This window comes from Bidens hawaiensis, unplaced genomic scaffold, assembly GCF_021521415.1.
Source record: "Bidens hawaiensis isolate Kalapana, Puna unplaced genomic scaffold, B.hawaiensis_p1.1 tig00002866_1, whole genome shotgun sequence".
Lineage (NCBI taxonomy): Eukaryota > Viridiplantae > Streptophyta > Magnoliopsida > Asterales > Asteraceae > Bidens > Bidens hawaiensis.
The window spans coordinates 2,087,831-2,101,488 of NW_027491154.1; the positions used below are offsets into that span (position 1 = coordinate 2,087,831).

Here is a 13,658-nt window from a genome sequence, read left to right on the forward strand (position 1 = left end):
AACAAGGGGTGTGTGTGTATATATATATATGTTGTATAACCATATTCAAGTATTAATAAGACTATATAAGCTAATTAAAATGAAAGACTTTACTCAGATTGACTTTGAAAGTCAAACCTTCAAGATCAAAGAAAATAACCTTGAAAGAACTTGATTTTTGAGAGATGAAATGAATTATGAGCAGGGATGGATGTAGGAGGAGGTCTTGTATTTATAGGATAAGATTAAGAGGGTTAAACAAGAGATTTAGTAGGTAAAAGTCGGATTGGATAATAACACAACCCACAAAACAAACAACCTGCTGACCTAACTGTGGTCGCGCCACGCGACGCCATAGGGTGTCCCCCATCGCGCAACGCGATGGGGTGGGCGCCTGATTTTTTCAAACTTTCAAAATATGTCAAAAATGGCCCCTGAAGTTAGTTTTAAGCGTTTTTAAGGCGTTTTAAGGACCGAAAAAGATGTTTTCGATACCCAACAAGTATAAAAAAATATTGTAACATAAAATCCATCATTTTGATTATATCATAAGTTTCGATTTACAAAACGGATCGGTTTACATGATAAACAAATACAAAAACGAAAACAAATAGGACCCGAAATTGACGAATGTCACACCAAACATAAAAAATCTACCAAAAAAACACTAAAAAAGAAGGTAACCATTAATCAAGGGTTAAAAGGAAAAAAATAAAGAAAAAACTATAATAAAGAAACAAATCTTGCACACAAAAAAGAAAAAAAAAGGTAAAGATCCACCAAACATCAAAGATATATTAAAATACATTAAAAAAATGATAAAAACGGAACAACTTTTCTGGAACAAATTTGCTATTTAGCTTCACACCCCTAAATTTGTCCAGAGTTGTTGATTTACATGTCGAACAGAATTTATAAATTTAAAACTAGATGAATATCAAAAGAATCTTATGGATGATCGGCCACGTTGACCACTATCAACTTCACTTGGTATTTTGGTAATGTTTGAAGCCTCATAAGTCATAAAGCATTATATCTCTTTTGTGATAGAGGCATGAAATTAAAGAGCTTGAACATGGTTGTGTACCAGCTGAGGAGTTTGTTTAACAGTTGAAGAGATGTTCTTGGTTACTTGCAGCAATATGGACACGCAGAAGAAATGTCTCCTTCGAACAATTGAAGAGATGTTTTGGTTTGAAGAGTGATGGTGCCTAGCAATTAAGTGAAAGAAGTTAATAGATTTTACCTTGATTTAAAGCCAGGTGTGTTGAATAGTTACAATATCCTACAAGTAAAAGGTTTCCCTTTTAATATGTTATTATTATTATTATTACTATTATGCAGTAGTTACTAATGGAGTTAACACATTATTAAACTCATGTTGCCATAGTTACAGTTTCCTATTATCATACATTAACAAATCTTTACTCTTTAGGACTCTAGTAAAGATCAAACAAGTCTTCTAGTCAAGTGGAATGAGGGACTCTGCATTATGTTATAATGAGGGGTTTGGTGTCACATACTGTTTAGTTCTTAATTAATGCATCCACTTTAGGGTGTCAATTTTGCAGCCAAACTTGTTTGATCAGATAAATTCTTAGCTTGTTTACTGATGGAACTACGTAGAAGGACTATGTATTTACTCTTATAAGTCATGAGATAAAGACTTTGTTTATTAATAAGAGTGAATAATGTCTGTTAACTATTTTCATAATTTTCTTGTCTTCTTATGATTGATGAGGTTGTTGACTATGTATTTACTCTTAGTGGTGCAGGTGAGGCGCCTGCGTCTGAAGACTTTTGATATTTAGATATGAATAAACATGCTACAGGTGTAAGAGAGCATCTATTACTTCTTGGATTAATTTTGTCTAGCATTTAGGCAAATTTGGATATCTAAATTCATTGATAACAGTTCACTTCACATGTGATACTCTTTATGTTTGATTTTTTCATGGAGTAAAATGCAGCTGGATGAGGGCAAAAGTAACTCACAGTCCCACATCGGCTGGGTGAAGAAAACATATATGAAAGGACTGCCTATATAAGCAACGGCCCAAGAAGATGAAAAGCATATCTTTCTCGGCCTTTTGGCTAAGATCAAGTGTAATATCTGTTCTTACTAGTTTAATATCTGATATGTGAGCCATCGGCTCACTCGATACTAATCTTATTTTTTATGGGGTAAGGCCCATCAATGTAGCTTGCTGCTTGGGTCTTCATGTGTTGCCTTGGTCCTACATTGCCACCAAGGCCTGGTGCATCCCTCCAAAACTTAGTCAAATATGTTTGACTTGAATGTTTAATAATTAATAATAAACGCAATTTATCGTTATTAAAGGTTGTTTATAGAAGTTGTTTCGGTAATAGTTGCCTTTGTTCTTTTCTATTGTATCCACGGTCAAGTATATTAATCTCCCAAGTATATTAATTTCCCACTTACAACACTGTCTTTCTTTTTATCTTTGATCAGATGCTAATTCAATCTATCTCACTATAACTCCACCGTTTTCATTTCTTTGATTATTCATTAGAACTCATTTAGCTGAAATAAGCGCATAGTGCTGAAAAAAGTCTTCACTTCGGTTTCGATCCTGATATTTTAAGCTGACACATCTTACTTTATTAATACAATAATTCGTCATTCATTATGGAGTCGGGAATTTCACGTCAACTATCTTCAATGTATGAATCATATAAACAACTGATTGATCATTTGTGCATTGCAGATGTTGATTACTTACATTAGGGTCGTCTCCGAAAATTTATATGCCTCGGCCGATCTGAAATAAAAAGGCCCGTAGACTCTAACGAATAACTAAATATTATAAGCAAAAAAAATTTTAGGCCTTATGTAAATGGATTTTTTGTTTGGTTTAAACAATTAAATTTTTAAATGGGCTTACTTGGTTATGATTTAGGTTATGTAAAAAACTTTGTGTGTAAAAATAAACCTTAAAAATGTCTCAAGTAAGACTAGAACTTGTGTAACAATCCCAAAAATAGGGCTAATTTTTTTTTAAAAGAGAAAACTTATTATTAGATACCGAGTGAAATGTTAGTCGAATAGTGGAAGTGATCGTATGTCGATGGGCTCGGCCCGAATTAATCAAACGAAGCGAAACCGAGATTCATTTAACCCAAACAAACCCGAACCCGTAACTCCAAAAATTTTTCGAATCTTTTCATAGATACTTAAATGTACCGGGTATCCAAAATATATAATCCAAATATCAAACGACCCGTTATAATACCATCCGGCCACTTAGGCAAACGAAACGGGAACCGATAAACAAGATTTGTGACACGCTAGATATTATCTAAATTTCATAAGCCTATGTTTTTATATGACATCCGGTTCTCTTATCTAGTCTATATAAAATAGTTGATGAAACTTATAGATATAACAAAATACTAATAATAATACAAGATATTGTTATATCTTGCAAATCTTCAAATAATCTGATCAAAATCTCTACTCCCCAATTGAATCCATCGAACCACCACCCATACCCCATTCCTGTGAAATCAGTTTGTCCTCCAACCGAATCAATTACATGTCCATTCCTCCAAGAAACCTCTGATTACTTTCATCTCTTACCCCATTTCCATAATAAATATTATCATTCTTCATATTTGCAAACAAGCTACAACTCACTGTTCTCTCAGCTTGAAGGATCGACCCAGCCCAAGAATAAGAAGAAAACCGTGCAATTTGTTGTTGTTGTGGTGGTGTTATTGTTCCATCCAATTCCTTGTCCATTCTATTGAAATTCTCCTACTAATAATATTTTGGTAACAAACACCAGCCCTAAACCTTTCTCTGCACTCACGAACCATCCCGAGGAAAACCAATAAACTCGGGTAATCACCTAATCTAATATTGCTTTATCCATATCTACTGTCTTCCTTTGTTGTTCTAATAAACCGATAACCAACTCACAGCCCAAAGCAATCTGTTTTGTCACGGATCAGTTCAAGAACTTGAGTTCAATCCTACTCGTGAAACCCTAAAGAGTTCGAGGTATGGCAGCCCGTATATGTTGTGTTTCTGTGTTGATTCTAAGCTTTGCAGCCGTGTTAAACCCGGGTGAGCCTCAAATTGTAAACCATAATAAAACATATTAATATGTAACCTAAAACTATAATGAAATACATGTTAAAATCGGGTATACCATAAACACGAAATTAACAGCTGTAACTGTTAAACCGAAAACTCAGTTTACAAAACCAAACTAAGGGGCTGTGAACCAAACCATTTAACTTTATAAATATTTCCAGAATAAGCAGATTATATAACCGGGTTGAACCCATAAAAATCATAACGAGAGAAGCCCAAAAAACGTGGCCAATTAATGGACCATTCAATAACTCGTTTAAGTGCAAACTAGTTTGCTAACTGAACAAATAATGGCCATAATAACTTCTGGAATATTAGTGTGATTTCCAGAAGTAAAGCGCATTATTTAAGCACTTAGACCTGGGAAATACAAGTGCCGACTAATTTTACTAAACCGAGTAATAAAAACCATGCAAACCGACACTTTCGTGACTCGGTTAACTAAGAAGCAAGCCATACAGCTCAAGTAATAATAAGAAATCTTTTGCAGCCATAAATATAATATTTTTAGTATGTATAATCTAACCTAAACTATATGTCATTAAACATTGCTATTAAAACCGAATTACAACCTAAACGGCCCAAAATTGGGCCCGCTAGTGAAAATGCAGCAATTAACATCTTTTAAAACCCATGAAATAATAAAGCAACTTATTTTTATGCATCATAATAGGTCTTAACATGTATGATGACCAAAAGTGAGTTTTTGTTAAAAAGGGTATTCTTGGAACTAAAGAATAACGAGTTAAATCGTAAATTATGGAAAATATAAAACTAAAACTACAAAACTGAAAATATTGATTTTTATAAAAAGAAGGTTTTAAGTTAAACATATTATTTTAAGTCCTTAAACTTGGAATAAAGCAGCCGAAAATATATCTTTAAACCGTGTGTCAAAAGTCTTCCGAATGGACACTTTTGTCACTCGCTTAACTAAGAAATAAGCCCTGCAACCTAACTGATATATAACATCTTTTTACGGTCCTTAACATAATATTATGATGAGTTATGACTTGACCCGTAACCGTTTTACATGAATCATCGCTTTTAAAATCGAACTAGAACCCAAACGTGCCAAAACCGGGCCCGTTAGCGAAAGTGCAGCAGTGAACATCTTTTGAAACACTTGAAATGTCAAAATAACCTATTTTTATTTATTATGACAGGTCCTAACATGTTATATGACCAAAAGTCAGTTTTGCTAAAATTACAACACAAGGGTATTTTAGGAACAAACGAAAACGGGTTATTCCTCAAATATAAAAATATGTTTTTAAACAGAATCTCATGACTTAAAACGTCCCAAAATAATCAATAAAACATATGAGGATAAGCGAAATTAGAGAAAGGGCCCGTTTGCAAGTTTAAACTCATTGTTTCGTTTAAAACCGACGACGAGCCGAACTTAAAAGACTAAAATGATTCAAAAATATAAAATGGATGTTTTTCCATAAGTGATATGTAAAATACTTTATTATAACCTTATAAACTGTTTTAATTATTTATAACGCCCTTTTTGTAAAGAAATGGTGTTTATACGCGAGTTACGGTAAAACCGACTTAAACCGAACAAGCGTTTTGAAACATATAAAATTATGATTATGAAGTTTTTGATTTTTAGCAGCAAGTACGAGTCAATAAAATCACAATTTGTGTTTTACCTATTTTATAAAAACTATCTAAGTCTTTAACTCGTTTTTGCCAAAATAAACGTTAAACGAAGGTACATGGACTAAAACCGTACAACCCCAAACTTTCAGGCCTGCAAATAACTCATTTTTATAACATAAATTTTTCTGGAAAATGGGATATATCAATTAACAAAGTATTCATTTATATACACTTTTCTTTAAAGACATATTGTTGAAAACGGACAACACCGGTGATGACCGGCATTGCTATCTTTCGTAATCTCATGACATGTTGTTCCAACCAATAATCATTAAACCTTTTATATGAATAAATATATAGCTTCTAGGGTCATATGGTAACCTGAAAACCTGAACTTTCCAAAAAAAGGAAACTTTATCGAAACCCGACAAATGAACTAAGGTAACTAAAACTCCCGAAAGTTGAATTATACACCTAAACACAAAACATCAATCTTATTAAGTTATATAAGTACAAACTTCCCATAAAAGGAAACTTTACTCATCGAGAACCAAATGCATTGGAAAACACTTAGAATTAACTAGTACACAATACCAATAGTGAATTTTACATTGTTCTTCGATAACTTATTGTTGATTAATATATGTACTAGGCGTACTTGGTGAAATCTAGCATAGTGCAAGCTCATAGATTGTCTTTTAGTTACACATATTGCATACGGACGGAGGTGAGTTTCGTGCTGCCCTTTTTACTTAAACTTTTTGGGCTGGATACATGCTGGTTTTACTTATGGTGTGATATTTATCAAGAGGTGTTTTACTGCTAAATTTTGTCTCAACTTTTACACAATCATTAGCCCGAGGGAATGGGTCGGAGGCTTGTATGGGTAGTACTATTTGGGAGACCCCAACGCACAGTGACCCTATGTTGGGTAACCACACTGAGATCTGCGGACCGTTGCGGCATATAACCTACGTGTTTGATTATTGCTTTTAGCAGGGTAATAATCCGGGACGGTTTAACTTCTAGTATGAGTTGGGGATACTTATGCTAGTTGCAGGTTTGATTGTGGACTTGATTGATGTGCACCATGCTTTATACTTACATACACGCAAACTTGCGCGCTTTTATAAATGATATGTTTTATGTGTATGTGAGCTAAACTCACGAACTCACCAACTTTTTAGTTGACACTTTTTAGCATGTATTCAGGTACTATGGGGATTAGCAATTTGGATTAGAATTGTAATGAGCATGCCTAAGGATAGTGGCGCAAACAATGAAGATTAGATGCCAAGAATATTAGTAGAGCATACCAAGGGATTGCCGCAGTGTTAGAGAAGAGATAGTTGTGTAGTTACACCTTGTCATAAATACTTAGTGCAAACATTGTAACTTATTTTTATCAATATATTCCGCTGCTTACATTTGGTACCAATTTGTCCATGAAACGCCCAGGCCCCCTATTGGCAGGGTGTGACAACTTGCAACCTTTTAATTGGAAGTAATACCCATTTACCACTAGACCAACCTAGTTATTGTATAATTTGAGTAAAATATTAAATATACATATTTCTTTTTCCTAAATATATATATATATATATATATATATATATATATATATATATATATATATATATAGGGGTGGGATCTAGAGAGAACTCCTTTTAAAGAGAGAACTAGATAATTAGTAAAGAATTATTTTTAACTATTTTTAAAAAAATATTTTGTGATTTCTTTTTCTTTCCTCCTTCTAATAAGATGATATTGTTCCTAAAAAAAAAACTTGTCGGTGTAATACTGTAGTGCATATGTGCACTAATGCCTATTCCATATATACAATAGTGTTTTATTGCATATAATACAACACAATTACATTATCCAATACACACTATTGAATATATGCAAATACAACACTAATAATTGTATGCCAAACATATTATCGCAATGAATTTAGCTTATGTATATGAAGCTGGGTAGTTACCTTTTCACTATTGTCATCCTTTATATTATAATAATATGCTTAAGTGCAGTTCAAATGCAGTGACACAGAAATAAACGGTTACTCCTTCCTCAAAGTACTAGTTTAAAAGTGTTGGGTTCGTAGGCCTTGTTGGCCCATTTATCATTTGAAGTCCAAATAGGCAGACGGGTGTAGGGTGGTCAGACCAAAACCCGGCCCAGTTTGGATTTCTTGTTCAGTAATTTACAAACCCTAGTTCAGTTTTTATTTAAACAGCGTTATGTACTTGTAATTATTTATCACTCAATACAGAATACCTATTTTTCATCCGTAGACGTAAGTCAGTTTAGACCGAACCACGTTAAATCCTCGTGTTGGTTTATTGCTTTCGTGTTTGTGTTCGGTTCGTGTGTGCATTTAATCCTAACAAGTGGTATCAAGAGCCTAGGTTCGGAACACACGAAGAACACGTTGAACCGTTTCTTACGCCGCCGTGCCACCACTAGCCGTCGCTAGGGTTCCGCTATCGCTGTTGTCCGATTCTCGCCGCCGCAGCAGTGCCGCTAGGACCGATCTCCGCAGCCTTCAGCGTCTTTAGTTCAGGTTCTGTTTTTCGAAGCAATTAATCATAGAATTACCACTGTGCGCCGCCACTTAGCCGAAACGATCCGAACAGAAGAGGAAGGCTAGTAGTTTAGGATAGTCAGATTGTCAAGTAAGGAACGAGAGTGATTCTTTTTGTTATTCCCGATTGTGTTTGACAGGGGATAGAAGAAGTTGTTTATTTCATTTTTCTCTTGGAGTTTGTGACTTGAAGGAAAAGAAAGGAGCAACAGTTTCTTTGTTCTTGTCATCCATCACAGCAAAGAAATAAAAATAAAGTTTTCCTTTATTTTATTTGATGTTTGGCCTAAGGGATGATTCGTTGATCAAATTATATTATTAAGTGGGCTGAAGTTAGAGAAGTAGGAACCACTGGTTTAGTTAATTTTAGTGGGATAGTTTGGCAAGAGATAGTAATTGGGTCAAGATCTCATGTCGTAAAGAACGAGCCAAGAACAACTATATCAAGATCCTATTTCTATTGAAGAACTGTTGTCAATCCGAAAAAGCATTAAAGAAACCAAAACCAGTGCCAACCGCGTTTTTCGGGTTTTATCGTTTCAGTTTAAAGTTTTAGTTTCTGATTTTCAGTTCGTTATTCCGCTGCATTTAAATAGGTTGATTTTTTTAACAGAGTTTAGTAAAACAACTGTTAAGTTCAAGCCCATGCCATTGTTGTGTCTATCTATGTTTTTATCCAGGTTTTTCGATTTAGTCATTGTCATGACAAAAGACGAAAAGGTTTCGATACAGAAGTTTGATGGACATAAATTTGGTTGGTGGAAGATATAGATTGAGGCGCTACTTTGTCAGAAAGACCCGGATGTAGTGCTTGAGGATGAAAAACCAGAAAAGTTATCAGAGAAGATTGGAAGAAGTTAGACAAGAAAGCTAGGGATTGTATTACTTTGTCGTTGTAAGAAGATGTGGCGTTTAACATCATGAAAGAAACCACAACACGTGGTACGATGGAGGCACTATCCAGCATGTATGAGAAGCCTTCGGCAGCGCATAAGGTCTATCTTATTTGAGAGTTAGTGACAACTAGAATGAAAGAGGGTGGGTGAGTTACAACGCATATCAATAATCTTAATTCGAACCTCTCTCACTTAGTATCAGTCACCATTAAGTTTCATGATGAAGTTCAAGGCATGTTGTTATTATCTTCTTTGCCCGATAGTTGGTCACAACAGTGACTGTAGTTTGTAGTTCGTCTACAAGAATTACTTTTGATGGGATTCGGAATTTGATTCTTGGAGAAGATTCAAGACGTAGAAGTTCATGTGAATCATCAAGTATTATATTAGTTACAGAAGGTAGAGGTAGGGGAAAACAACGAGGCAGTGGGAGCAGGAAGAGGAGCCAGTCTAAGATTCGTAAAGATATAGAATGCTGGAGTTGTGAAGAGAAGGGTCACTTCAGGAATCAGCGCCTGAATGGTAAGAAAGAAGTGAACGTTACATAAGACGATACAGATAACGGGATCAGTAGTGATGAGGCTTTGGTTTGTAGTGTTGAGAGTAACATTGATACTTGGGTAATTTATTCTAGTTCATCGTTTCATGCCACTCACTGTAGTGAAACGATAAAGAATCTAGAGTTTGGGGATTTTGGAAAGGTTTGACTAGCGAATGATGATATTCTAAAGGTTACGGGTATGAGAGATGTTGATTTGATAACTTCAGCGGGTACTTATTGGACTTTGAAAGACGTGAGGGTTATTCCAAGTTTAAAGAAATGTTTGATTTCAGTTGGGCAGTGGATGACCAGGGGCACAATGTTAAGTTCGAGAATGGGCAGTGGAAGGTAGTCAAAGGGAATCTCATGGTTGCTCGTGGCAAGAAAATGGGTTCGTTGTATATGGTTGATATGTCACCAAAAGGAGTGAATCCAGTTTTGCTGAAAGACAAAGTCCGGTTTACAGAATCTCGTGGGCAGAAAAAGGTTCGTTTTGCAAGTAACAAACCTAGAGCCAAAGTGAAGATTCAGGATGAACGAGATAGGAAGGTTAAATCCGTCAAAGGACATCGTGACAGTGGGAGCACAAGTAGTGTTTCAGTTACAGTTCCAGGTCGACAGAAGAAAACCAGTATTCCAACTGTAAAAGTCTCTCCAGTGGATTACTTGCTGAATATGAAAGGTGTTTGTTCTCAGGGTATCTCAGGATCAAGTAGTTTGTTTCAGTGGGAGGCGGTAGGCACAGAGAACGGGTCAGGGGCAGTTTTAGCCGTGACTGGTGTGTTGGAGCTCCGGGGAGCTTCAACGGGCCTTCAAGTTAATTGATGAGAAGGTGGTGGCAACTAGAAAAAGTTTAATGTATATACAGAAGTACGATGAGTAGTGCAGACGAGAGTACTCAAGGCCTCCGAGTGGGAGATTGTTGGGCTCGTTGGCCTTGTTGGCCCGGTTTATCATTTGAAGTCCAAGTGGCAAACAGGTGTAGGGTGGCCAGACCGAAGCCCGACCAGGTTTGGATTTCTTGTTCAATAATTTACAAACCCTAGTTTAATTTCTATTTACACAACGATATATACTTGTAATTATTTGTCACTCAATCAAGAATACCTAGTTGCCACCCGTGGACGCAGGTCAGTTGAGACCAAACCACATTAAATCCTCACGTTAGTTTATTGCTTTCGTGTTTTTGTTCGATTCATGTGTGTGTTTAATCCTAACAAAAAGTAGATAACATCGATAAATGAATTTCAATTGATTTAAACAATTCATTTGTGATTTGTTGATATTTTCGAAGGTATTAATTACTGATGTAAATACAAGTAAAGACAAAGGTTATGAGACATGTTAGAAATATGGTTTTTGTGATGAGGTTAAGGACATTATTCATGGCTTCCAAACCACCCTGTTTTACTTCTTTATGTGTATGTTCCATTCTCTTGATACAACTTTTCTTCATACTAAAATGCAGCTGGATGAACAGAGACAAATATACGAAGAATTGCCTGAATATTTGGAGGAGGTGTTAGTTCCTATTACAAATAGGTATGTTAAATTTTCTTGTACCATGTTTGATAACACAATGTAATTTCTTAATTTCTTTGAATTTCATGAGTATGTAAGCTATGTTAGAATCACGATATAGATGCAGTCACTAATACTTGTTATAAGTTGAAGTTAAACTTAGCTGGAACTAGTCTAAGGGTTCTTGGAGAATGAAAGCACACACTCTAAATTGTACCGAGACTAATTTGTATATAATTATGCAACCCTATTAAGTTTACTTCAAGAGTATTCAGTTTAAAAAAGAAGTTTAGGATGATGCTTGTTATAGATTGAACTAATGATGAACATCCTATGATCTCATAAGTTTATTGGACATTAATTAGCATGACTACGATCTTTAAGGGTACCGAGATTTTATGCATGTTATAGATATTAAAATATCTATGTTATATATAAAGGAAGAGTGATGGGCACAAACGTCTTTTTATAATTGCATGCGAAGGACAAAACCGACATTTCATAATAGGGCAAGAAAAGTAATTTGTTAATGTATCCATCAATTTTTAAAGCTTTTAGTACAACATTATGAAGCTCCACTTTTTGTGAGATTACTCTTCAATCCTTTAGATAACAAAAGCTTATGGTTTAAATATGTTATTATTATGGTGACTATCCACATTCTTAACTCTCATGTTTCATTATGTTTATATTAACTTTGTTAGACTATATATAGTGGCTTCTTGTGCTTGTATTAGATATACATATATACCAATGAATAACAACCTCCATTTTCTTTACTTATCATGCTTTTTATACACTATTTCTCTAGGTTCGAAGGATGTAAGAAGGAAATGTTAAGGCTGTTTGGCTAAGGAAGAATATGCTATATAATGTCTGAATATTGTGAAAGCTCGGAATAAACTAAGCACATTTTTGGTTGTGTTGGAAATATGTAAAATTGATTGTCTTGGTTTACATCAACCGGCGGCTTGCCTAATAGATACAGTATGTATGAAAAGCTTCAGTTAGCAAACGACTAAGTATTCACTTACAAACAACAATATATGTCCTCACTTGTGGATTTTTAACCATAAGAAACTATTTCAATTTTGTATGAAACATCTTATTTACACTCAACATTATAAAACTTCGTTTTTTACCACATTTAAATCAATAGTTATATATAGTTTTAATAACTATTAATATAAAATTCAGATTTCTATAATAAATAAAGGGTCTAAATAAGTTCAAAAAACAAAAGGTTATGGTTTAAATATGTTATTATTATGGTGACAACTCACATTCTTAACTCTCATGCTTCATTATGTTTCTATTAACTTTGTTATCCTATATATAGTGGCTTCTTGTGCGTGTATACATACATACATACATACATACATACCAATGAATAACAACCTCTCTTAACGGATCATCAATTGAATTAGCCTTCGGTCATCTCTAATCCCTACCTCATAAATTGGTCAACTTAGACTCCTTCCACACACATGCATTGTAAAATATTTGATGATATCACATATACCCACCGATGACTTGAAATGAGGTTGACTATCTGACCTTGTGACCCGATAAGATGCCGATCCGTGACCCGTAAACAAACCGATTACATTTAACCCAACATTATAACATTAAGAAATTTGGAAAACAAGTTATTTCACACTTTTTGTCCAAAAAAATAAAAACTAACCAAATAATGCTTCAAATAATGTTTTGCAATTTGGTTTGTCAAAAAGTCAATAAACATGGACTTTGTCACTACCGAGACAAACACCATTTTTTTTTGTTACAGTTACAATAAATCAGTTTCTCCCTAACCAGATGATTGTAGGTCAATCATGTGTACATAATAGATGTAATGCAACTGTTCAATTTGGTTCAAAAGATGAACCATTTTTTCCCGACCACCATCAACGGCTTGCATAAATTCTTCCAAAAAATTGCTAAATTATGCATTATCTTTGATTGTATAGATGTATGCTTAAACCACTATAGTACATCTTTTTTGAAAGAACCGTCTAAGAATGTTAAACAAAGTTTGATTTTCAGGTTACAAATGAACTTGTAGCCGAATCTTCTGATCCTACCAATGGTGATGAAGCTCCAGACCAGGTTAGTTTGACCTGCCGACTTTATTTCGGATGTTTACCGAGTACACAGTCTTTCTGATGTGTCCAGCTATTTGTGACATTATAAACAATTTTTGTGTGATTAAACTAGCTTGACACTTGACTAGATGGTGGGCTTGGTAGTGGGGTATGATGGGTTAAGGTTGCAGCAGGTCATTTTTTACTTGTTTTTATAAATTTAACCAATATGTGAATAAGCCAATAATGTTAAATAAATGTCACCATTAATGGCAGAAAATGATTTCATTTTTTAGTTTTTATTTCTTATTTTAAGTAA

The 13,658-nt window shown here is 34.5% G+C and overlaps 1 non-coding gene across 1 annotated transcript; it reads left to right on the forward strand.

Moving 5' to 3' along the window:
• The first annotated feature begins 2,052 nt into the window (after positions 1-2,052).
• On the forward strand, positions 2,053-2,248 carry LOC143621560 (U2 spliceosomal RNA). The gene has a single exon (XR_013151556.1). It is a non-coding gene; the product is annotated as a U2 spliceosomal RNA (small nuclear RNA).
• The last annotated feature ends 11,410 nt before the right edge of the window (positions 2,249-13,658 follow it).